At 49.5% G+C, this 24,229-nt stretch overlaps 1 long non-coding RNA gene across 13 annotated transcripts in view; it reads left to right on the top strand.

Moving 5' to 3' along the window:
* Positions 1–21,083, top strand: part of LOC113968718 — a 38,241-nt gene extending 17,158 nt beyond the window's left edge. For 2 of the 13 annotated variants that reach the window (XR_003534623.1, XR_003534621.1), the window contains 6 exons: positions 2,674–2,773; positions 5,703–5,812; positions 7,647–7,904; positions 14,975–15,249; positions 15,973–16,092; positions 19,950–20,140. This is a non-coding gene — a long non-coding RNA (uncharacterized LOC113968718). Of the gene's footprint in view, positions 1–2,673; positions 2,774–5,702; positions 5,813–7,646; positions 7,905–13,342; positions 13,399–14,974; positions 15,250–15,972; positions 16,093–19,949; positions 20,141–20,403 lie in introns of those variants that run through there. The other 11 variants (XR_003534632.1, XR_003534622.1, XR_003534634.1 and 8 more) reach the window with 11 other exon arrangements.
* Positions 21,084–24,229: the final 3,146 nt, after the last annotated feature.

The following is a 24,229-nucleotide window of genomic DNA, read 5'->3' as shown; positions in this document are numbered from 1 at the left end:
TCCCCTCACGCAGGGACCTTGTGGGGCTCAGTCTCATGAGGGGCAGCAGCGTTCGGGCACAGGCGTTCCATTACAGTAACATCTGCTCCATCCAGTGCCCAGAGGGATAAAATAACTGTAAGGGGATGCTGCTGCTTTTTTAACACTTTGTCTTTTACTACGTGGGTAAGAGCCTTTGTTCCAAACGCAGCCCAAGCTGCCTTTGAAATCAGCGCTGTGATCGCACCCTCGCGCTCCGCATTATTTCCTTTCCTTTTCCGACAGTCTCGTTCTGTTCCTCCCCTCGCCGAGGCGGGCGAGCCCCGCGGTGTTGGCAGCGCTGCGGTTCGGCAGCGGCAGCCCGGGCGGGGGATCCATGCGGTGATCCCGGCGATCCATGCGGGGATTGAGTCACTCCCACAAGGTCACGCGAATCGCCGGCGCCGCCAGGAATAGCGCCCCGAGCCTCCCGGCTCCCTCCAGCCCGAATTCCCCCGGAGAGCACGATGTGATTCATAATGCAGCAGCTCTGCTGGGAGCCTGGCTACCTCTGCCATCCCGCTGCGGCTGCGGAGCAAAGCAGCCGGGCTCAGACAGCGACAGAGATCGCACATGCTTGTAGCAAAAAACCTAAACCCCAGAAACGGTATTTAGCAGCTTATCTACAGATAAAATGTACCGAGTGGTTAAAAATAGGTTTTAAGGTTCTTGGCATACATCTTGAACTTTATATTCTTTGGGCTTTGCTGCAGTACAAAAATACCATTTCAATTACTCTCATTCTTATTGGCTTTTTTTGGTCTTTTTGTAAAAGTACCAAATTATCGATGGGTGTTTTTTGCTTTTAGTTGTGCCTCTTGAGTGCTAAACCTGTTCCTGCTATTTGCTTGCAGTATGTTTAGGCTATGTTTAGGCAAATGCAAATGTAAGTGGTTATTCAGTGCCTTTGGCGCTCTGAACAGAATGTACTGAACTCCTGGGGCTTGGTACAAAACCTCAGCCTCCAGCACTAACAAAGCCTATGCAGGCAGCAGCTAAAATGTGAGGAATACCTGTGCTTGGCAGAGGGGGTTTGGAGGATCTGGGAGGACCATGGATCACGTGCCCAGCTTTTGTCCTATGGACTGGGTAAATGGAATAAGAGCGCTCCTGCCCACATCCTGTCAGCTGAAGGTGCTCTGGAGGTCTGGCCATGCTCACCCTGTAGCACTGGAGCCGGCTGGTTTCAGCATGGGGCCTGTGGAGCCTTAGCAGTGGGGAGTTTGCCAGCGAGGTTCCTCGCTGGCTGTATCAACAGTCAGCTCAGTGTGTTCCTGAAGCACAATGGAGGCTTTCCTTGGACAAACACCACGGCACTGGAAGTGAAGAGAGCCAGCACGGTGCCACTGCCTGCTGTGTGTCCATTGGCAGCAGCTCGGGATTTTTACAGTTGTTTGCCTTCTTACCCAGCCTATTTTAAGCTCTGATGGAATAAGGATGGCATTTGATCACAGTACTGGGCACAACTGCTTGGCTTTTATAACCCATGTTTTAAACCGGAGGTTTTTCCATGTGTGTTTGTGTCTTCAAATAACTTCAGGCTTGTGGCTTTAGACTTGGTGCTCTCTGCTGGCCTTTGCCGTGGCCTGACAAGAGAGATCCTGACTCGCTCCAGTGGGTGCTGGTTACTCTGAGGTGAGAACCCCTCAGAGGAAGTGGAGAGTGATGATTGGGGGGCACATAGAACAGAGCACTTCTGAGCCTCCATCCTGGGTCTAGGTCTCATGATGGGAGTTGAAGTCTGGAAGCTAAATCACCAAAGCTGCTGTTTTAAGCTGTCTTTGAGTGGAAAGGAAATCCATGGGACATCCCTGCTTTATTCTGTATGAGTGCTTTCTAAGGCCCATGTAGATAACTGATATCCATAAAACAAACACGCATTAGTTGTCATTTGAAATTACATTTCTGCCCGTATATTCTCCTGCTTTCCTGTTTTGATGGCCAAGTTTTTATAAAACCTCAGCTTTTGGTTTTATATTTCTGATCTGCACATATATATACCAGCTTCAGGGCAGTTGTGCACCACATTTATACACACAAATATCTGATACCTGTGACACTCTGCAGTTGGGGTTGGAGCCCTCACTCAGCCTCTAAGGCTGGAGCCCAGTGGGGGCTGCTGGGCCACTGTGCTGGTGCTGTGTGTGTGAGGGACAATCACCTTTGCATGAAGTGAAATTACAACTGATGAAACCTCCACCTCTGTATAATGTAGGTTAGAAGGAAATCTGGAATAGCTGGAGTGTTACATTGAACTACAGTTTGTGTTGTTGGGGTCCCAGGGATGGCTCGTTACTGCAAATGCTGTTTCTCTCTGGAAAACCTTTACTTGCAGTAAAGAGGCAAACTGTAGTGATTTGGCTGAATGCATAACATCCCAAAAGTAACTCTGCAATCCCTAAAGACAAGGCTGTTTGAGTCAGCTTTTAATGAGAAGAATACGAAGAATTTGATCCTTTAAAAATCTAGCTTAATTCACTGTCTAATTTTAGAGTACAGCTCCTCTACTACAGATCCTATCTGAGGGAGAGCTCAGAATCACTGAAGCCAAGGCCAACATCCTATCCCATCCTGGTTTCACTAAATTGGATTTATTTCGTTCCCCCAGTGGATCTTATTCTTATTTCATTGCTGTGTCCCTTCTGTAGTTTTCAGGATTATGAACCTTTCTGCAGCAAGATTTGAAACAGCCAGATTCCAAATTAAATCAAAGTCCCTAGGATTCACTTGTGATTTCCAGTAAGGCTTCTTTAAGGTATTTGTGATTAACATTATAATGTTATAAACATTTATTGTGGGTGTCTGAAATGCCATAGGCATTTTCTGCTGACCTTACAAAAACTTGTTACACTTCAGTACCCTTTGCTTATGATTTCCAAAACGACCTGTGTCCTGTAAAAGCAGTTCTTCACAAAGATTTGAACGTGTTTTCCAGCACTTCCTGGGGGTGTCCTTGATCCAAGCTCTGGTTTGGTGTGTGTGCATAAGAAGCTGAAAGACAAACTGATTGCTTTCTGCAGCTCACCTCCATGTTTCCTCTTGTGCTAATGGCCAGAGAGCAGACAAGTAACTGAGAAATGGGAGCTGAAGGCAGTGCTGTGTATGTATTTGTGAGAGCTGGTTGTCCTTGCTCCTCCTCGCCTCTTTACTCAGCTGTTAATGGATTTGGATCCGAAATGGAGAATTTTTGTCTGGCTGACAGCTGCCCTTGGCACTGCAGCTGCCACTGGCCCAGGGCTCCTGGACAGGCCACCTGTCCTGCTGTCCCTGCAGCAGCTGGCTCTGGGTGACCAGCCTGCTTTGCTTAGAAGGCTGATACATCCATGGGCTGTGACACAACAGACTGAGCAGCTGGACACTTTGGAGCCTGCAAAAAACAGGAGTTGGGTTTTGTTGCATTTTGAGCTCTTTCTGTGGAAGGCAAAAGCAACGCTCTGGCTTTCCTTATTCGTGTGGTCCCGATGTGCAGTGTGGAGAGTGGCAAAGCACAATGGGAGCAGACAATGTTTGTGCTGGTAACAGGGGTTGAAATGTTCCCTGTCATGGAAAAGATGAACAAGCCAGTTCCACCACATCACCTTTCTTTTCTGAGACCCGTGGGTACTGTCAGTTCCTGCTATTTTAATTCATGAGCTCGCTGCTCTGTGTGGCATTAACACCACAGCTATGTGTGGTCCAGTGTCACTGTCCCAGGAGTGGGTGAAGGGGGGGAGAGGGCACAAGGTTCCTGGCGCTCCCTCCTCCTGCCTCTTGCCCTTCACAATTTGCTGTGTTGTGCACTGCTCGAGCTAAAGCAGGGACAGGAGAGCACAGAGACCATGGTGCAGCAGAGGAGGATGGCATAAAAGGACCTAAGGGAGAGGAAATGCAGGTGCCACAGGTAGAGAAGGCCAGGGTGCCGTGCTTGGTGCCAAAAATCCTGTTTATAGCCGTGGTCAGCACCCTCTGCTGAGGAAAGAACAGACCTCCAGAAGTGTTCCCTGTCATGCCTGGCCACAGTAGTCCATACCTCGAGCAAGGAAAAAGCCATCCCTTCCTCCTGATGGATGGAGGAACTTTCCCTGTCCTGAAGAACCCCCCCCACGTGTGTGCCCTGAGTCAGCACTGCAGGAGTCAAACTCCTGCTCAGGAAAGCTCCAAGGGAGGGTAGTGAAAGGCCAGAGATAAGCTCACCTGGTGCAGCTCTGGGCTTTTGGAAGCTCATGTTGCCAATCAGACATGATGCAAAAACCTCATTCTGCTGGCAGAGGATGCTGTACAGATGGGTGGAGTCTCTGTAAGGATGAAATAGTCAGCTAAATTCTGCTTCTGAAGGCCTTACACATGTGGAAAAGAGCAGCTGTATTTGCTGGGACAACTAGTGGATGCAGAACCATCAGTCTCTGACCAGGAAGCACTGAAATACTAAATAGAAAAACTTGCAGGTTCTTTTTGAGGTTATATTTTCTTGCTACAATTGCAGGCAAAGAGGGCTGGATTTTTCTGGACCATACACCTCCAGTGGATGCATTTGCCATTGTTATGGGCAGTCAGTGTCAGGGCTGGCTGAACAGCAGCTTGTGTGGATGCACCAGGTGTTTGTTTTGCTCACGAACTTGGAGAACAAGATGCTGATTGCTCTTAAGGCTGTTCTTTCCACAGGTGTTCTGAAGGGGACAGTTGGACAGAAATCCCCTTTAGTGAATCTGAGACACTTGGGTCACTTTTATTGTCAAGGAGGGAAGATGGCCTGATTATCTCTGCTGCAGTTGTTGCCTGAATCGATGGTGCATCTCTTGAGCCAACAGATACCCCTTGCAGCAGATGTTGGTGGATACAGAACCAGACTGCCTGGAGTTTCCTTTCCTTTTGCTTCCCTGGGAGCAGGGTCTTCTCCCAGCCACCCTTGGCCAGCATGAGCTGCTCTTTAATAGACTGATGGATCCTTAACCAGCATGGTGGCTCTGTGTCTGCTCAGTTTGCCCTGTGTTATCCAGCTTGCTCAGCAGCCATGCAGTTTTCTACTGCTTGATACCTTGAAAGTCTCCTCAAGTACCTGGGGCAGGTCCTTCAGGAAGAGAAGCAGTGATTCAGTGCTGGAGCTGGCAGAGCCTGCCCATTCTTTATACTAGAGCTTGTTCCTCTGTGTGTTTGTGCACTCTTGCATATCTCCTCTCCAGCATTTTATCTCCCTCTTCTCTTTAGTGCTTTATCTCACTTCTGCTCTTTAGTGCCCATTATCTCTTGTCAGCTCTCTGGCTACAGAGTGGAGGACACTCTTTGGGGAAGTGCTGAGAATCAGCCTCCTCTGGCATCTTCAGGAGTGCTGCACATGTGGGTGATGAGTGTTTCATGGGAATCTGCTTCTCTTACCGTGGCCATATAATACCCAAGTAATCTTGCTGCTGTAGGCTTCTGTAGTGCACCCCAGGGTAATCTTGCTGCTGTAGGCTTCTGTAGTGCACCCCAGGCGGCTTTGGTTTGCCTGTCCCTGCCTGGGCTCTCTTCTGCAAGCAGCTGAAGGTGAGTAGCCTGGCTGCTGTCTGGCTGCATCCACCATCCTGATGAACTTTCCTCTTTCATTCGTTAATGGGTGCATACCCCCCTGTCTGGAAATCATTCTCCATCTCTGGTTGTGAGTGATACCTGTGTGTTTGGTTCATCTTCCACCTCCTGGCCCTGATTCTCCTCCTGTTCCTAAACAGCACAGCTCTGCTGCACACAAGAAAATCACACCACAGGCTGGAGTGAGCCAGGAAATCTCGTCCCCAAGTGGCTTTATGCTCTTCAAAGATACCTGAAGGAGCCAGAGAAGGTGGGTGGTGTCCAGAATATGCAAATGCAGGTGAGTGACAAATGAACCAGTTGTCCATTTTTTGGTGAAATGAATAAAGCAGGTGTACCCAGACAGGCAGGGTACTGGTGAGGGACTTCCTTGGTGCCTTTGGCTGCAGGAAGCGTGTCTGCCAAACTGGGAGCCTGGTGGGCAGAGCCCAAACTCACATTTGTCCCCAGTGCCACATTATTGCTTGTGGGCTGCTGCCCTCGGCCTGTGGTAACAGAAGATGAGCAGCTGGCAGGAAGGTAGCAAGAATGTGCTACTTAAACATAGGTTGCTAATGGCTGTGTTCCCAGTGCCCAGATGTGTGGCTGCTCTGGGATGCCGGGACCTCCCTCTCTGCTGCAGTAGACACTTCTATTATTAGCTTAGTGGCAGCTTTCCATATGCCAACACTCGTGACTGCAGGACTATTTAATTTTCACTTCTCTGAATTATTTAATTTGTCAGCTGTTGGCTGCTATTCATTAAGGACCAAATGCCAAAGTCCTTACCTAGATTTTTAGTCTGTTAGGGCTGAGGCATGAATCCTGTCTGAACAGACCATTATGTCTGGGCAGGATCGGAGGCAGGGTAAGGTCTTGAATCTAGAAAGTCAGTCATTACTAGGCTAATCAGTAGAAAACCCTCTTCTTCAGGGATAGGTGTCTAATCTCCCTTCTTCTGGCAATTTCTGTTTGGAGAAATGAACCATCAGTTATCCTGCAAGCACTGCTGCTCCTCTTTTGGAGCTGGACTGTGTGGATGAGGTGCGCGGTTGCTGGTACCTGGCTGCAGGTCCTGGCCCCTCTCTGGTGTGAAGAGCTGCTGCTGTGAGCAAATCACCCTGTGATTCACTGCTGGGGGCCTCTCTTTAATTATTAAGTGCCAGAATAGATGTATATTGAGTTACCTTGCTGGCAAATATCATCTCCAGCATCTTGTGTAACTCTGCAATATTCTTGGTTTTCCTACTTGCATAACGTGGTCTTTTTCAAAGAATCTAAAATAAGTCAAAATGTTGTTTTATGTATTGCTTGTCCAGCGGTACATGTTTCCAGAGAACAACAGGTTGTTCCCTGGTTTTGAGGGCAGTCTTCCCTGGCAGCACGGATTGCTCTTCTTCAAAGTCAAGTCTGCACTTGGATGTGCAGTGGGATGAAGCAGGATGTGTACGGTGCATTTTCAAACCAGCCAACCAAAGAAAACCAAACCCCAACCCCCAAAAAAACTCAGAAAAGGAGAGAGCAGCTGAATTTTGCTCTCAAATACTGCTCTGAAGTATTCCATTTGTCAGCTGCTGTTGTGGAAGACCTGGCTGACCTGTCTTAAGGGCACTGCAGCCTCTAGTTCTGGACGGTGGTGTATGACCAGAAGGTTGTCTGCATCCATGCAGGGCCATACTGGAGTCACTGGAAGGAGCACATGGAGGTGTAGGGGGAGAGAAAACCAACATATATGTTTGTAGTCCTTCCCAGCTTGCAGAGAGGCATATGGCTGCTGGAGTTCCCTCATCCCTCCTGTCCTGCTGTCACACACAGGCTGTGAGCAGCAGTTGAGAAATTGTCCTCGGATCCTTTGACCTTTAGTTCCCATAAAATCCTCTGGATAATGTAGTTTGGAGTGCTCACAGCCACAATACAACTTTTAAATATGTTCTCTCTAAGTATAGCAAGCAAAACTTGTCATTCCTTATTTTGCAGAAGAAAAAAACCTCCTGAATTTCATATAATCCTGGTGACAGTTTACAAGAAAAAGGAAAAACATTACCCCATGCCTAAATAGAAGGAAAGGCAGTGCTGTGGTTAATCGAACACTTTGTCATTCACAGGTTTCAGGGAACTTCACGTGCCAGGCAGGAGCCGTGAGCCCGAGGTCCCTCCTGTGTGATGCCCCAGGTGTGTCCCGACAGCATCGCTGGCCGGTGCTGCCAGAGTCACTTCAGCTGGGATCTGTGGTACTGCTGAGTCCCTGGCTGCCGAGAGCAGGGAAGGAGAGCTCCATCTACTGCTGTGCGGGGAGAAGGCAAAAATAACCGGGCTGGCTTTCCTCTGCTGCACAGAAAGCTGCTGGATACCAGCAACTCCAGGTACTGTTTTTTTTGTTTCCTTCTCCCTGTGGCTTTCAGAGCCCTCCACTTCCAATCTAGTTCCCTGCCTAGGACACTGTACAGGTCTGTAGCTGGAGACAATCCACCCTTGGCCATCATGGCACAGCAGGCAGGGGGTTGGAGCAAGCAGCAGGAAAACAAAGTGACTTGGACACGCACAGAGAGAGTTGAGAGCAGAACCGGAACCGAGTCCTGATTTCCAGTCCATGTCTCTGACAGGATGGGGCTCATGCTCCAAAACGTGTTGAATGCAGAGAGTTCTTGGAGGGCTGCTGGAGCAGGGATGGGTTCTGGATAACACAGAGTTCTGTGGCTTTTTGCTTGGTTTGCCACTGCTCTGTTTGTGAACTTCCTGCACTTGCAGAGGCAGAGCCGTGTTTTCTCTGTCCGTGTGTGCACAGGCATTTCTGGAGAACTGAGCCCTGCACGAGCCCTGCTCTTCTCCAAGCTTGGGGATGCAGCGGGGGGTGTGAGCTCTGAACCCATGGCCACGTGAGAGTTCTGCAAAGCATATTCAGGCCTCGATATTTCCCACTAAAATCCCACCCTCTGCTCTGCAGGTTGTGCTGTAATAGTGGAGTGGGTTGTCCAGAGCAGCTGTGGCTGCCCCATCCCTGGAAGTGTTCGAGGCCAGGTTGGATGGGGCTTAGAGTAACCTGGCCTAGTGGAAGGTGTCCCCACTGATGCTTTGGGGTGGTGGACAAGATGATTTTTAAGGATCTCTTCCAGCCCAAAGCAGTCTGTGATTCCATATTGAAAACTGAGTATTTTCCCCTGCCCTTTATCCTTGGATTCAGCTGAATTAAGCCCCACTGTGCTGGGTGAGGTACTGTTAAATATAGCTGGTACTGCCCAGGTTGAATAGCTCCTGAAGGACAATGTGTACAGTGTGGGTCTAGAAAAACAGATTTCAGCATTTAGAATATATGGAAAAGGTGCTAATTTTCCTCTGCTGGTAGTGCGAACACATTAATCGGTGCTTGCAAGGCACATCAGAAGTGTCTGGATCCTTAGGCTTCCACAAAAAGCTTCACTGATAGTTCTGCACTGATGGCAGAAAGAGTTTGTGCTTATGTTACTTGACTGCGAGAGCTTGTCTCAAGTTATGGGAACAGATGTTTCAGATTTGAGTTCAGCCTGGCAGAAAAGGGAGAACAGTCTAGTCCCCAGCATTTCCCATCTTTTGCCTGGGAAAAAAAAAATCAGCAGTGATTTTCTTTTTTTTTTTTTTTATTTTGCTGGATTTTACTTTACCATGAATCTGAAATGCAGACTCCTGGAAAGGAGGAGAGATTCACTTCTATTCAGCCCACTACTTCTAGTTCCCACCTGTTTGCTCAGCTGCCTTTTTCCTCTCCGTGTTTTCACCTGTGGAGCTGCAGTTATCTCTGACAAACATCACAAGCCCCCCAAGTCCCCCTCTCAGAAGACATGGTCTGCTTTCCACATCTCAGTGTGTGTTACACAGCCAGGCAGCCCTTCATGGAGCAGCTGGTGTGCTGCAGCAAGAGGAACAGCAAAAGAAACTAAAGAAGTAAAATACTTCTCCTGACACAGCTGTCAACAATTACACTGTGTGAGGCTTCACTGGCAGAGGTTAGAGAGAAGCCCAGAGAAATCTGAAACAGCTTTCAAAAGAAAGCACTGAAAGTATGTGCCAGAAACCAAGGAATAGGTTGCAGATGGCAAATATTCGTCTCCACAGACTGTCAGGGAAGAGTTTGGTTTGACAATGGCTGTGATCTACCATGTTGCTGCTGGATCAGGCTGAGAGCAGCAATGTACAGAAGTAATTAAGTCAGATAAGGGGGCCTCATACAGCTTTTTTTTTGGAGAGTTCACCCATATATTCAACAGACAGATCCCACAGACTGCTGGGAGGTGGAGGACCCTCCACCCTTGCTGAATTGCTGTGTGGTGCTGCTGACAATAGGCTGGCATGCCTGTTTCAGTAAACCCTGGGGACCTGTTCTAAGGCAGAAGATGTTGTTGTCACTCCCAGTCTGGGACAGGGCAGTGAAATGGTCTGTTGAGGCTGGAGAGCAGTGAGTGGTGACAGTGGAATGAATGACAGGTTGAGAAGTGCCCTTGGCATGTCCCTGTGGAGCTGGAGAAGATCAGGTCTGCCCTGAGCAGTTAATGAAGAGATAAAAAGTGAGGGGAGTGCTTGCCCCCAGCACCTGGGAGCATGCAGGATGCTGGGGACTGAGGGCACAGGCTGGGCCACCCCATCGTGGGGGAATGAATTCTCTTGATTGGGGTTTAGCCAGTGAATTCTCTTGGTTGGGGTTTAGCCAGAGACCCTGGTGGCTGAGCTGCTGGCTCAACGTGGCCATGAACAGCTTCTCAGAGGCCATGAAATCTCTGGAACTGGAGGAAGCAGAGCTGAACATCTGTGTGTGCTCCCCAGGACTGCTGCAGCCAGTGTGGCAGAGCTGTCCCCATCCTCAGGTGGGAGCTCTCTGGGCAGTGAAGGAGCCCAGAAGGAGTCAGTTGATTGTAGGCCTTCGTTTATGTGGCATCAGCAGCCTGTGGAAGTTTGCTGTTGCTGCAGCAGTGTTTGTGTCTTAGTCCCTCAGCTTCCCAGGGCTTTTGTCACTGTGCAATGTGAGGAGTAACTTGCCTTTTCCTTGGTCACCCCTTTCTCTCACAAAGCATCTGCTGGATTCTCCCAAATTAATAATTTATTCAACCCTCTCACACTGCGGCCTAAACCTTGCCCATGGTGATGCAGCCCACTAACAACAGCAGATTTGAGGAAGGCTGGAAGTTCCCCAGGTCCTGGGAGAAGATTCTGGAATTGTCCCCACTGCTGTGCCTGGGGAGAGCTCGAGGGTGGTGGGAAATGGGGATCCGTGGGGTGCAGTGAGCACGTATGAAGTCACATCTGAAATAGCTGAACTGTAATGTTTTCTCTTGAAAGAAGTGCTGAGAGAGGCCACAGATGCTTCCTTTCTGTGACTCAGAAACTTGCAAATCTTCTTTGATTCACACCTTATAAGTAAAATTAGCCTGTGCCTCACTGTTGCCAAACATTTTCAAAGCAAAGATACTTGTACAAAGGAATTCAGCAACAGAAAAGGAATTTGCTCGTGGATCAGATTACTGTTATTTCTGACTGGGAGCAGCACCAGAAATACTTGCAAGGATTTCCACTTTGCCTTTGGAAAGGTGTGCATATTGCTGCTAGAAAAGGAGCTATTTGGGAGGGTAATTCACATATGTTGGGGGACAGGGAGAGGGATGAGCCCCATGAGGCTGCTGCAGTCATGAGTACAAGTGTTCAGCTTCCCACTGTGATGTTCAGTCACTTTGGAACAGGGATCTTCAGCTGTTGCTGTCAGGAATGTTGTGATGTGAGCTGCAATTGCTGCTGCTCAGATGATGTTTCTAATCCAAGGTCTGAGCTTTCACTCAGGGTGTGGTTCTTGATGCTGCTTGTCCCAGGATCTCGGCATCCCACAGAGCTGTCGGACACCTTCCTGCACGTGGGGACTCTGCAGACAGGACTTAATGAAAGGAAGGATTTTCTTGGCATTTAAATTTGTCACATCATTTGTCACAATCATTTGTCACACTGTTGACTGTGATGCTACCTTGAAACATGAACTTACCATCAGTTGGGAGCATCAGTCAAAAAAATCTAGTATTTAAAATCCATGCTGGTCAGGGGCTGTATTTTGCAGACAGCTGTAAGCAAAGCCTCAGTCCCCATGATGATGCTCTCCTTGAGGATGGAGCTTGATCCATCCATGGAGCTGGGCTTGAAGGCCAGTGGACCCAGGTAGCCCTCAGAGGGGGGTTCCAGGCCCCCAAGCCTGTCTGCCCACTGGCAGCATCAGCAGAATGTCACAGTCCCCTCTGAATGCCAGGATGGAGCAGATGTCCCCAGCATTGTCAGCTCCTGGGGTGGGCAACGACAGCCATGACCTGTGGACTTCCAATTCAGAAACCTGATTGCTTGTAATCTACAGGGGTGAGTTTTAGAATAAAACCACAGGGCTCTGATTGTACCCCGAAACAGTGATATAAATGGTGGAAGGGACAGATGTCTGCAGTATAATATAGAGGTATGGAATGTATGTAGTATAATACATATAATAAAATGTCTGTAGCATAATATATATAATACACATTTCTATTCCTGGCAAACTGATAGTTTAAAGCAAATGAGTAAAAAAGGATTTTACTTAAGAAAAAGTTAGGTATGTTGCACTGGAAATAGGACTGGTTATATTACTTTGCCCCAAAATAATATACTTGATATCTCTGGGTGTCAAGTGAAATCTTGCTGAGCAATGACGCATTTTTGTGTTCATCTTGGCCATGTTGGTTCCTTCTGCTGAATGGACTGTGCACAGAGAAGTGTGTCTCCAAAGAGTGGATTTTTTGGCCCTTTGGAAATGTGTGAAGGGGACAGCACCATATGGACTTGGCATGCCCCAGGGATGGCTGCGGGAGCCTGGGAACATTCCGTGCCTGCAGCGAGTGTAGGAAGGAGAAAGGAGGAGAGCAGAGCTGTGTGGGGATGGCACTGAGCTCCACCAGCAGGGCCCAGCCATGGCCAGGTCTTCATCACAGCTGAGGGGAGAAACAGGCCTTGTACCATCCCCTTCCTGCCTCAGGGGTCACAGCAGAACTGGGAGATTCTCGTGAAGGGCAACGTCTGGAGCAGAGGCTGCACATAAAATTGCTGGCCAGAGCAAAAACAAGGCAAGTGCTGAAGGAAGGGATGGAAGAGGGGCTGGCTTTGTAAGCTCAGTGCTGTCAGCAGTCAGAGGCTTCAGCTGTGTGTGGAGGTGGGAGCATGCCATGGCTTTTTGAAATGCACCACCATGAGGTGATGTATTTATGGCTCAGAAACTCCAAATGTTGTACTGAACAATGAATTAAAAATGAAACCATAGAGCTCTTGCAGGAACTGCAGGTGAGCATGGGGCAGGTGAGCCCAGAGTAGGTGTGCTCCTCACAGGCAGACAGGCACACACTGAATACTGCACAGAAAGCCTGCAAGAGGTGCACACAGCCATGTCCTGCACTGCAAGTCTGCAGTGTATTTCTCTGAGGCAGAGGCAGAGCAATTGTTGATTCTTTGCCCTGACTTGCACCTGTAATGGCAGCACATTGGGTCTCTCATTCTGGATCTTAGAGAAAAACCCCCTCAACTTGTAAATAACACATCCAGTTAAATAGGGTGTGTTTTCCACTGCCCCAAGTGTGTGGTGTGTCTCAGGGAGGTCAAGGGAAAGGTTCACGTGCCTTTCAGTAGGTGTTGTTGCCCACCTTACGTTCTGATTCACTTGCAAGATGTGCTCATTAGAGGCTGGGCTTGTGTCCCACTCTCAGCCTGAGCTGGTGTTGAGCATTTGATGCTTTCCCTCCCTGACTTGTTAACAGAGGCATCTCCTTTTGCTCAGAGCAGCAGCAGCACCAGCCTGACACCACCGACAGAGGTACCTGCACCAAGGACCAGGTGATGCTGCCCCATTGTGCCTCGTGGTTTCTGAAGGGCTGTGTCTTGTGTTCATGCACTGGTGGTGGTTAGTGATGGTTCCTGTGCCCTGGCACTGAATATCACATCCCATTTTTGTGAAATGATGCTGATTTGCAGGCACAAGATCTCTTCAGATCTGTGCCTACCCCAGTCACCGCTGCCAACAGCACAAGCCCTGGCAGAGGTGCAAGAATCCCCCTGTTTGCCAGGTGTGCCAAGCTACCAGGGCTCCTGCTTGTGGAGCAGGAAGAAGCATGAATGGGAGCGGATTGTAGAATTATTTCAGTCAAGAAAATTCAGGGATGTTAATTGCTGAACTGTCATCAGTTTCAGTGACTGCAGAGCCCAATTAGCCTCTAATTTTAGTTTCATGCTAATGCCATTGTCAGTTCTCTCTGTGCAGCAGGTGATGTAGTTTTAGATGTGGCTCTGCAACTGCTTTGTGCAGGGAGTTGGTTCCTAGAACCTGACACCCAGCAGGGGAATCAGGGCAGTGTTTGGGGATGCTTTGAAAGGCCCTGGGGTTTTTATATGATTTGTTTTACTGCTGTCACACCATGACCCACACGGGCACCAGCACAGTTTTCCCTCAGCTGATGCCCCACTTGGCAAAAGATAGAGCTCAGCCCAGTCCTGTTGGGGCAGCTGTCTCAGAGCTGAGGTGGGAGGCTGCTCATGGCAGGATGCTGCTCATGGCAGGATGCTGGAGGCATGAGCTGCTCTGGTCCCAACCCTGTGAGCAGCGGGGAAGGGCTGGGGTGTCCCTCAGGCAGTGGCCTCCTGTGGCTCTCTGCTGTGTGTCCCTGGGACATGCCAGGAGGGAGGGTCAGCTCTGTCCCACTGCTGCTGGCATGGTCCCAGCTGCTCTCCTGGCTGTGCCCTGCTGTGCTCCAGGCCCAGCCTGCCCAGAGCCACCGGCGCTGCCAAGGGCAGGAATTGCAACTGCCACTGTTGTGTGCATCCTTCTGCTCACAGGTGTCCCCGTGTTATCCCTCATGGATCTTGAACTGGTGTAAAAGTGGTGCCATAGAAGTTTATTTAAACCTGTATTTGATGTTGGTGAGTGGACCCACAGCAGAGGTTTTGTGACTCTGAAGCCGGTTGCTGGCACAGAGCAGCTGAGCTTTATTTGCAGGTAATTGTTCTCCAGTGCATTTGAGGGTGGGAGCACAGGGACACGTTAGCTGTTGACATGGTTTGGGCTTCCCTGTTGCACTCTCAGCCATCCTGGAGAATGCACAGAGGCTGGAGGATGACAGGAATGCCATAACAGGTTTTCCACAAGGACAGCAGAACTTTGTGAAGCTTCAGAGATCTCCACTGGCTCATGCTGCTTCTGAGACATCCAAGATGATGGTCACTTCTAAGTCCTTACAGCTCCTTATTGAAAGTCTGAAGGCTTTGTTTTCCAGCAGAAAAACCTTTTCTGGCATTATTTGTGCTGGAGTGACCTTCAAACTGCTGCTAAAAATTGGCAGCAGAGTAGGTATGACAGCCCTGTCAAGAAATGGATAATCTCCCATCTTTAAATACACTTTCTATTTATGTTGGCCAGGTACAGACTTCTCAGGATTTTGCCTGCTATCCCAGACTAACACTTCAGAAGTGCCACCAAGGAAACTTCTCTGCAAATCTCTTTCTATTTCAAAACTTCTTAACTGAATAATGTGAGTGGCCAGATACATTCCTGCCTGTTGAAACTCACAACAGAAGAATGTTCAAAAGGAAAAGGAAAATATTTGGAAAGTATTTTTTTTACTATCACACAGACCTGGAAATTGTATCAACTGAGGAGATACACCAGTTGTTCCTTCAGCTACATTTTTTGTGGTTAGTTTATTTTTCGTGTTTATGAGAATGTTTCAGTTCATACCTGAGGCACCTCAATCTCTGCAAGTGTTGGGTTCCCCCAGGAGGGGCCAGAGGCTCTGTGTGCCCCCAGATTGGCCAGCAGACATCTGCCTTGTGTTAGGGGAAACATGATCTTCCTGCCAGCTCAGACCCACGGGTGGGGATGGGAACACTGTGAAAACCTCTGCTTAAACACACACAGAACCCAGTGTTTCAGGATAAATAAGCAAAATATACAAAGAAATCAGTTGCCTCCATTTTATCAGCAAAAAAGATGAGCATTTTCAGGAAAAAAATGATGTTGTTCCACACCCTTTTGTAGAAGCTGCTGGGGATGCTGGATTGGTCTCTACCCAAACACTGGGGTCCAGGCCACTGCCTTGGCTTTACCCTCTGACTCCAGATCTGGCTTCTGGATTTCTCCAGTGCAATCACCAGGGCCTGGCTGGAGTTAATTGAATTAAATGGGACACTTGCCAGGGACACCAGTTATCTCTTGCAGTCATTAGCACAGGAAGGGTGTAAGGATTAGCTCTTGTTTGCTGTCTCAGGTGTTAGTGGCAATACACCAGCTGACAAGTTGAGGTCTGTCAGCAGCAGCATGTTCTGGAAGAGGCAGGAGCTTCTCTGGCTGATAAGGCACTATCAGTGTATTTCTCACTTTGAAGAGTTTAATAAGTTTCATTTCTTCTCTCTTTTCAGCTGGCAACCTGCCCTGCAGTTTCTGGGGCCAGCAAACCTGTGGGACAGATGCACTCACTGTGTGACTGAGGATGCTCTCCAGCCCTGCTGTGCCAGCCCTGGGAGCGGGGCCAGTGTGGGGTGAGTGATGTGCTGGAGTCACCAGACCTGGGTGTCACTGGTGTCACATGAACTCTGCAGTGGGAGAGGAAGGAGCTGGACTTTGGGATTCTGAAGGATACTGCTCTGATAAATAACGAACAGATTTAGCTGCTGCAGGAAGGTGTGGGGGTTTGTGGTTTGGTGATTTGGATGAGAAGTCCTGGTCTCGAGGGTCTGTACAATTACTGAGGAAGCAATGGGCATGTGCCCATGTCCCACCCACAGCAGTGCCCGTGTCCTGTCTGCAGTGGTGCCCATGCCCATGTCCCATCTGTGGCAGTGCCCACATTCCACGTCCCACTCAAAGCCGTGCCTGCTCTTGGTGGGCCACGTGGAGGTGAAGTGCTGCTGTGTTCTGGGGCTGGGGAGCACTGATGAACAAATAGAACTGATGATGAAGAGCTTCATGACCTGCTGAGCCTGGACATCTCCCCTGCCCAGGGTGTATTGGGTGGGGATTGCAGCCACTGTACAGGGGGGCTGGGAAGTTCCTCGGGAGCAGAGCAGCTGTCCCTGCAGCCAGAGCAGTCTCTGGCCCTGCTGGATGTCACCACATGAAGGCTCTGAGTGAGTCTCACCCTGTGCCCAGCTGACAGAGAGGTCCTGCCAGAGCCAGGGGAGCCGTGGCTGATCTGGACTGGACTGGGTCCACAGTGGGTGAGAACAGCTGGGGCAGTTCCACAGCAAAGCTCAATCTTCTGGCTTTTTGGCTTCTTCATGGATTCATTCTCCCATGACCCACTTGTTATGGGCAGGCTCTGTGGTGACCCCTCCACACTCTGAGTGCTGGGAAAGGCCCTTTGCTTGGGACAGTAATTTTAAATTCTCTTTGAGGGGCCTTAAAAAGTGCTGAACTTTCAAATTAAATTCTTGCGATTGAATATTTATTGTTGAACTCAGCATGAAATGTAGAACAAAGCCTAAATCCAGGAGGGATGCTCTGGACCTTGGCGCAAATGCTGACAGCGTTTTTAACATGTACTGTATTTTAGTGGTGAATGCTTAAAATTATTCTGGTGTTTTGTGTCCTCAGCTGTTTCTCTCTCTGCTGTGGTTAGCCTTAGAGTCTGCACTGGAATGAGTAACACATTAGTCCAGGGGTTCTGTGGCAGTGCCTGGAGTCAGAGCCCCGTTACGGCCCCGTCGTACGTCACAGGAACGAGTTCCTTGGTGCTCACACGACTGTGACAGGGCCGACTGTCACCTGGCTGGAGCCTGTCCCAGATCCCCGTCTGAGATCCCCAGTCTGAGCCCGTTCTGTCACTGGAAAATTGTTCATTCTCATGGATACGTCAGGATTAATGTTGTGTGGCGGTGGGTGGGTCAGTGCAGGGTCAGGGCAGGGTCTGGGCAGGATCAGGGCAGGGTCAGGGCAGGGTCAGCACGGTCAGACGGGCACTCTGGGGCTGCCAGCCATGACCTTGGCCCAGCCTGCCAGGGCCAGTGCCAGTGCCGAGGCACAGCTGTTAATAGCTCCTATACTCTGCAGTGGTATCAAGCAATATAAATATTCAGGACTTAGGCAAATCCAAAACCCCACAAAATGCCTTTTGTATTGTTTGACAAAATCACATTAGCGTTTCTTTCGTGTAAAATATCCACAGGGTTTTGCTGCTTCCAAAGACAAATGCATTCCAAGTGGTAACTGCAGTAACTAGTAAATAGAATTATAACTGCTACTGACAGAAAAAACGCTGTAATGATATAATACAAGAAATAGCCTTCATTAGTGTCAAAATGAGGCAGATGTGAAACATTATATTTCCTCAGGGGTAGCACTTAAGGAGTTCTTTGCTTGCAGAAAGGTATCACAAGAGGTTTGGATCAGAGTAAGTCAGCCCGAGTTTATCAGAGTCGAGAAATACGGCACAGAGAGAGCCTTCAAAAGGTGCTCTTTGTCCCCAGGTCCTGAGGGGAGGCTGAAACATGAGCTGCTGGTACCAAGGGAAAAGCAGGAATGTTCAGCTGGGGGTGTTAGAGGAGAGGCACATTCCCCACCACCCCTCGGTGTGATGGGCACAGGGGAGGCTCCAGGTTCTGCAGTGCAAGAGGATGTCAAGGCACTCCCCATACCTGTCCAGGAGTATCCCATAAAGGGGCTCTGTTCCCAGCTGCAGTGCCTGCCTTGCCTGGGGAGCACAGCTCAGAGGTGGTTCCTTGTGCTGTCACACTGAGCTGCTCATGTTGGAGGATTCTTTTCTGAGAGGAGGTGTCAGATTGTCCAGCCAGCTGAAGGAATCCAGTTGGCAGGAGAGTGACTCAATAAGTCACTGGGAATTTTAAAAACACTGTGGTTCTTTGTTTAACAGCCAGATTCTACAAAATTAGCACCAGCTCTGAGATATTTCTCTCATCACCCTCCCTGTTGTGTCCCCTTCTGTCCTGCATGTCTCTGCCTGCCCTCACTACCTTGTGTTGTCTGGTACAGATGGGTGCTGGGGTCACTGCTCATCCCCTGCAGGGATCATGCCAAGGCCCCTGGGTGCCAGTGAGAGCCCAAGGCCAGGTGGCTGAGGAGGATGAGGAGGATGAGGAGGATGAGCTGCCCGGTGCTCCTGCCCACTGTGTGTGCCCCTGCAGGGACTCCCTTCTTCAGGGAGGGAGAGTCTGAAATACCCCCTGTGGGAACGTGGGACGTGTGTGGGCAGGTGGGAGAGCTGTGTCTGCTCATGGGCACGGCCGGGCAGGGGGAGCCCACATCCCCCCCAGCGCCCTGCAGACCTCACCCAGGGCAGTTCTGGAAAGGGATGAGTTCAGCCACCATGAAACAAGGAGCTTTGGCCACTTGTCACTGTCACTTTCAAGCACTGGGGACTTCTAAGTCCAGTGGGAGTTTAAAACACTCGGGACCTGCAAACACCTTTGCAAGGAAAGAGGACCTCTCTGTGCTGTAGCCCTAAACCTGCTCCACAGCTGCTCCTTGCTCCCGGGAAAGTGCCTTTTCCTTGATTTTTTTTTCTGGTCTCTTTTTTCCCTTTTCCTCTCTGTTGGGATGGATGAGGACAGGAGCTGACTGCCTGTGCTGCTGCCTGTCCCTGGTAGGGGTAGGGCGACTCTTCCACTGCCCAGAGGTGCTGCTGAACCTCTTCTCTCTGCCTTTGCAGGGTGCTGTTCCCCTGTGCATTGACCAGGGCTGAGTTTGGCCATTTCACATCCCCCCCGGCCCTGAAGTTTTTTTCCAAAGATATTTCTTCCCTTCTCCTCACCTGTGCTCCTCTTCATACCTTTCCAGCTTTAAGAAAAGCATCCCTAATGGTTAGTGGACACCTCCATAGTGGGGAACATCACTTTGGTCTGTGTTATGTGACACCACAGGGTTTGCTCCCAGCATGTCCTGCAAGGAGAGGGCTCTGAGTCAGTCCCAGATCTCCCAATGATCTCCCTCCACTGGCTTTCCTTCCCAGATCTCCCAGTGATCTCCCTCCCCTGGCTTTCCTTCCCGTGCTGTGTCAGACACCAGTGGTGCAGCACCATTCCAGGAGGGACCCTCTCGTGGCTGCAGCTCCCGAAGCCCTCGGGGCCGAGCTGCCCACAAGGTGCTGTTGGAGGAGTGTCCCAGGGGTGCTCTGGGGAAGGTGGGGAGCCCCTCATGCTCCCTGGGAGGGGAGGTGGCTCTGTGGTACCACGAGGAGGGCTCTGTCTGAGTCTGGCAATGGGGCTGCTGTGGTTTGGCTCCGTCATCCACAGACCCCTTGCTTTCTTTTGCAGATGTACCTTCATAACCTCAAGCAAACCCAGATGTGACTGAAATTCTAGGCAAAGTGCACTACAAATGTTACCCCTTCCCTTCTTTTCTACCTTCTGCCATTTGATTTATTATTTCCTTTCCCTTTCAGGTCTGCTGTTTTCTGGTTGGAGTGCTTTTTATAGCCTGTATTATAAGGAAACCCACACGTGGGGAAAGGAAGAAGGAATTAAATGGAAAACAAACCACAGGCCCAGCCGTTAATCCTTCTGGGGAAAGCAGGGCCTGGGCTGCATTCTTCAGCATCCAACCCACTGTGGGACACACCAGGTGAAAGTCCTCAGCAGGGTACTGAAAAACAGAAGGAGCAAAGATTAATGTGGGGACTTGGTGGGCTCAATATAGACAATTCTGCCCCTCTGCAGTGACTTGCAGAAATGGGGGGGATTCTGCAGCCAGTGTGATTTGGCCAATACCCAAAATATAAAACAGAGATTTGACAGTAGGGATTGCAGATAGAAAATGTAGCATTCTCTGGCACAGCTGTCATATTATACTAAGCCCGTTACTTCCCTTTAATCCTAATTAATACTCTCTCTTTCCAGTCTGAGCTGGGTCTCTGGGCAGCCATCGTTCTGGGGGATCTGCTGCTGCTCTCCCACTGGAGCCTGTTCCTTTGTGCTCTTTCCATGAGGAGCAGCCACAATCATGAGTTAAACGTTGCTGATATTAAAGAGGACTCCTGGCATCTGCCCCGAATGGAGAAACCAACGTGTCATTCATTGAAGATATCCATGCTCGTGCAGGGAACACGTGTGTGCCAGGTGGTGCCAGTTCAGGATTCCCAGAGGGAGCAGGAGAGGTCCATCCCTGCTGAATGCCAGAGCCACCCCAGTCCCAGGGTCCCCCCAGGGTCCTCACTCCTCTCCCTGCAGCCTGGCAGAGATGCCCCTGGAGCTCTCCCAGCTGAGGCTGCACTGTGACCCCAGACTGCCAAGGAAAGGACAAAACTGATGTATCTTGGGGGAGGGAGGGAGGGGTGTGGGCTGAGATCTGGTGTCTCAAGACCATTCTTTAGACAGTGCTGATCCAGACTCTCTTATTCCCAGCATTTTTCAAATTGTGTTATTTCCTACAGTTTGCAACCACACACGGTAGTCAGAGGTTATGACACGTAGCTGACTTTAAAGGACACTGTCTGTGACAAATGCTACGTACATGTTCTATAAATGTTGTTATACCCTGTATTTTATAGCTTTAGGCTGCAATAAATGAGGACAAACTATGTGCTTGCAGTGTGAATGGAATGGTTTGGTCTGTGTTTTTTTCTAATTATAGAATTTCATATTTATTCAAAATAGATCTCCTTGTGCAGGTTATGAAGTATTTCCTTCCAAACACAAGATACTCTCAGTTTGAGTGGATCTTGACTTGCATCAAGGAATCAAAGCAGGCACAAGGGGAAGCAAGTACAGTATGTCAGACAGGGGGTCTTTAACTGTGCAGAAAGGAGCAGCACATCAGAAAGTGTCATTATTTCTGTTCCTCTGTGGTTGCTGCTGGGCACAGTGAGCCCAGAGCAGGGAGTGGGTCTGTGGAGCTCCAAGGCAGCACAGTTGAAATTGCATTATTAAAGAAGAACATAAAGTTTATTTAATATTGTTTGATGTTCTTTGTCTAGTTTTGAATGAAAGTTGGGATTATGTGACCATCTTGTGGCTGTAACACTTGTCAGTTCATTTAAATTAATATTTTAGTTTCTTGTTTATTATCACAAAGTTTATTGGTTTGTTAGGAGTAATCCCCAAATTTGTGATGCTGGGAAGGGAAAGCTGCAGCTCATCTGGAACACTGGAACCAGGAGCAACCACAGACAGGCAAGTTCAGCACTCCAGTGGTCTGTCTGTGTGTCTGTCTGTGTGTCTCATGATTTTCAAGTTGTTTTTCATATCCTGATGCAAGTGAAAAGTTAGGGGTTTTTTTTTGGAAAAGTGCATATCTTGGAAACCTCAGCCATTCCCAGGCCAAGGGTGAGCAACACAAACCTTGCACAAGCAGGTGACGTGGAGATGGGTGTCTTGGGAAGAAAACATCAAAGGAATCATGCAGAGATTTGGGACGGGTGATCCGTGGGGACGGGGAGTTGGAGGCTTGTACAGAGCCACCTTATTCTTTGCCCAGAGCCAGTGGGCTTCAGTTCATGGAGAAAGTAGCTGGAAAAATTACACAGAAACATTTGACCTTCCTAAAGGCCTCTAAGACACAATTACCTGATGTTCACTGAAGTGGTTCACATGGTTCCCACTCTAAATGATTTTCTAGGTTCACCCATGTGTGAAAAAGGGTCTGATTATATGGAGGAGGGCAATGGAGGAAAGAAACTTTAGGAAGGAGAGAATTATGCCAGGGAATGTTACTGATTGTGTTTGCTTCAAGGGAAGGAAAGGGCAAATAGATACAGCCAACTCAAAGTAGCTGAGTTTCTTTTGACTTTGAATTTCAAAAGAAAGGAACATAAGAGAGCTCTGAGGTGTTGACAGCACTCAACAGAAGCTGTTCCATGGAGTTAGGTAGGAAATGTAGCATCCAGCATAGTTCACTTTCTTAGACAGATGACAAATTCTTTTTTCCCCCCTGTACAACAAAACTGTAACAAACCCCATTTGTCCCAGTGCCTTTTCTTTCCTTCTGCCCCGTGTTGCCAGGCACAGGACATCCCTTGTGCAGCCAGCAGTGCTCACTCTGCTGTGGGGCTTCAGCTCAACCCTGGGCCAAAGCAAGGGAGTTATCTGGGGCTGCATTCTTTAGTGGGCTTCAGGCAAAATATTTTTCTAAGGAAATGAATTCCATGGTTGGCACAAAAGTGCCTCTGCTGTGCAGTTTTCCAGTGGCAGGTGTGCCCAGGTGCACACAGCTGTCTGGCTTCAATTAAATTCCCGTGTTCATCTTGGTCTACACCAGTGCCCAGAGCTCTGCCACAGCAGCTTGCTGGGGCCATGGATGGGCACCTCAGCTCCCTGCAGAGACTGTGCCAACGTCTCTGCCTCCCTGCTGCTTGTTGCCAGCTGATCCCAGAGGAGCTGGCACGGGGGGACCGAGAGTGTGGCCGCACAGAATTCACTCCCCACGTTCCAGGGCTGCGTCTGAGGAACTGAACCATGGCAGAGAGACTGGAGGGTTTGAGAGTTTTCTCCCAGAGCCCATGTTTGACTCTCCGTGGCCCTGTTTGGGAATGGGCTGTAGTCAGTACATGCCTTTAGCTTTAACTTGCACTTCATCAGTCTGGGAGGAAGAATGGAAGAAATGTTCTGAGAGCAAATTCCGTGTATGTCTTCTGCCACCTGCTAATGGTGCGTGTGAGCCGCTGCGTGCCAGGAGCCCATGGCAAAGATAATATCATTGCTGGGGAGAAAATTGCACTGTGCTGAAAATGAGAAGTGTGTTCCAGATGACCCGATAGCTCAGCACCTGCTGGGGCTGGGCCTGGGGCCGGGCTCTGCTCACTGACGCTCTCACAGACACATTCAGTGTGATGGAATCCCAGAAATTAAATTATTTAGGGTGGGCAGAAGGACAAAAGCTGAAGAACTGCTATTCACATCCATCCCTGAGTCAGGCTTTGCTACATCTGCCTCCAGCCTAATTACTGTGGGCAAGGACAAGGGAGGGTGACGGGTGGGAACAACTGTCCATGGGCCTGGTAAAGCTGCTGGTCTCAAAACTGACATAATGGCACAGGAGACGTGGTGGCAGCTCTTAGAAAGTAAACATCCATTTACAGCAGGATCACAGAAATCTTTGAGGCATTCAGCAGCAAGGTCCCTGTGGCTTTTCACCCTTGTGTTGCCCGGAGTTATTGCTCAATGAGGGAGTTCATGGCATTTTGTGTGAACCGAGAGGTAATTGTGAGCAGCTATTTAAATAGCCCTAATTATGTTTAGAGACTGGCTTTCAGGCCAGTCCCTGAAAGCAGCTAGGATCTGTGAATGAACATATTGCCACAGGTGACCACCTGATCTGTGCATATGGACCTAAAAAAAGCCCCTTTGCTAAGTTTAAACAGCTCAGTACAGCTGAGCAGACACCAGACGCCAGCCCGGCCGCGCCTGCCCCGCGCACGCTGCCCAAAGCAGCATCAGGGGGCTCTGGGGGAGTGTGGGTCGGGCACCACGGCACCGTGGTGACCACAGCACGGTCAGCCAGCCCATGGGGTGCTCCTGGGGGACCAGGGCCTTAAAAAATACAGCCTTTAAATACCCCATGGACAGAGAAAGGGGCAGGGACCGGGCCCCCTGAACAGGGGTTGGAGAAACCCAGAGGCTTACCTTGCTTAATCCTTTGGCAAACATGCTCAGTGTCTGCTGAGTCCTGATCCGACCTGTGCCAGCACTGCCCTGCAGCTGGGCCAGAGCTCCTGGGGATGGAGGGCAC

Source organism: Neopelma chrysocephalum, unplaced genomic scaffold (genome assembly GCF_003984885.1).
Source record: "Neopelma chrysocephalum unplaced genomic scaffold, ASM398488v2 Primary Assembly neopelma1_69, whole genome shotgun sequence".
Lineage (NCBI taxonomy): Eukaryota > Metazoa > Chordata > Aves > Passeriformes > Pipridae > Neopelma > Neopelma chrysocephalum.
Note: the sequence above shows the minus strand (reverse complement) of the source record. Positions and strands in the feature narration are given on the sequence as shown.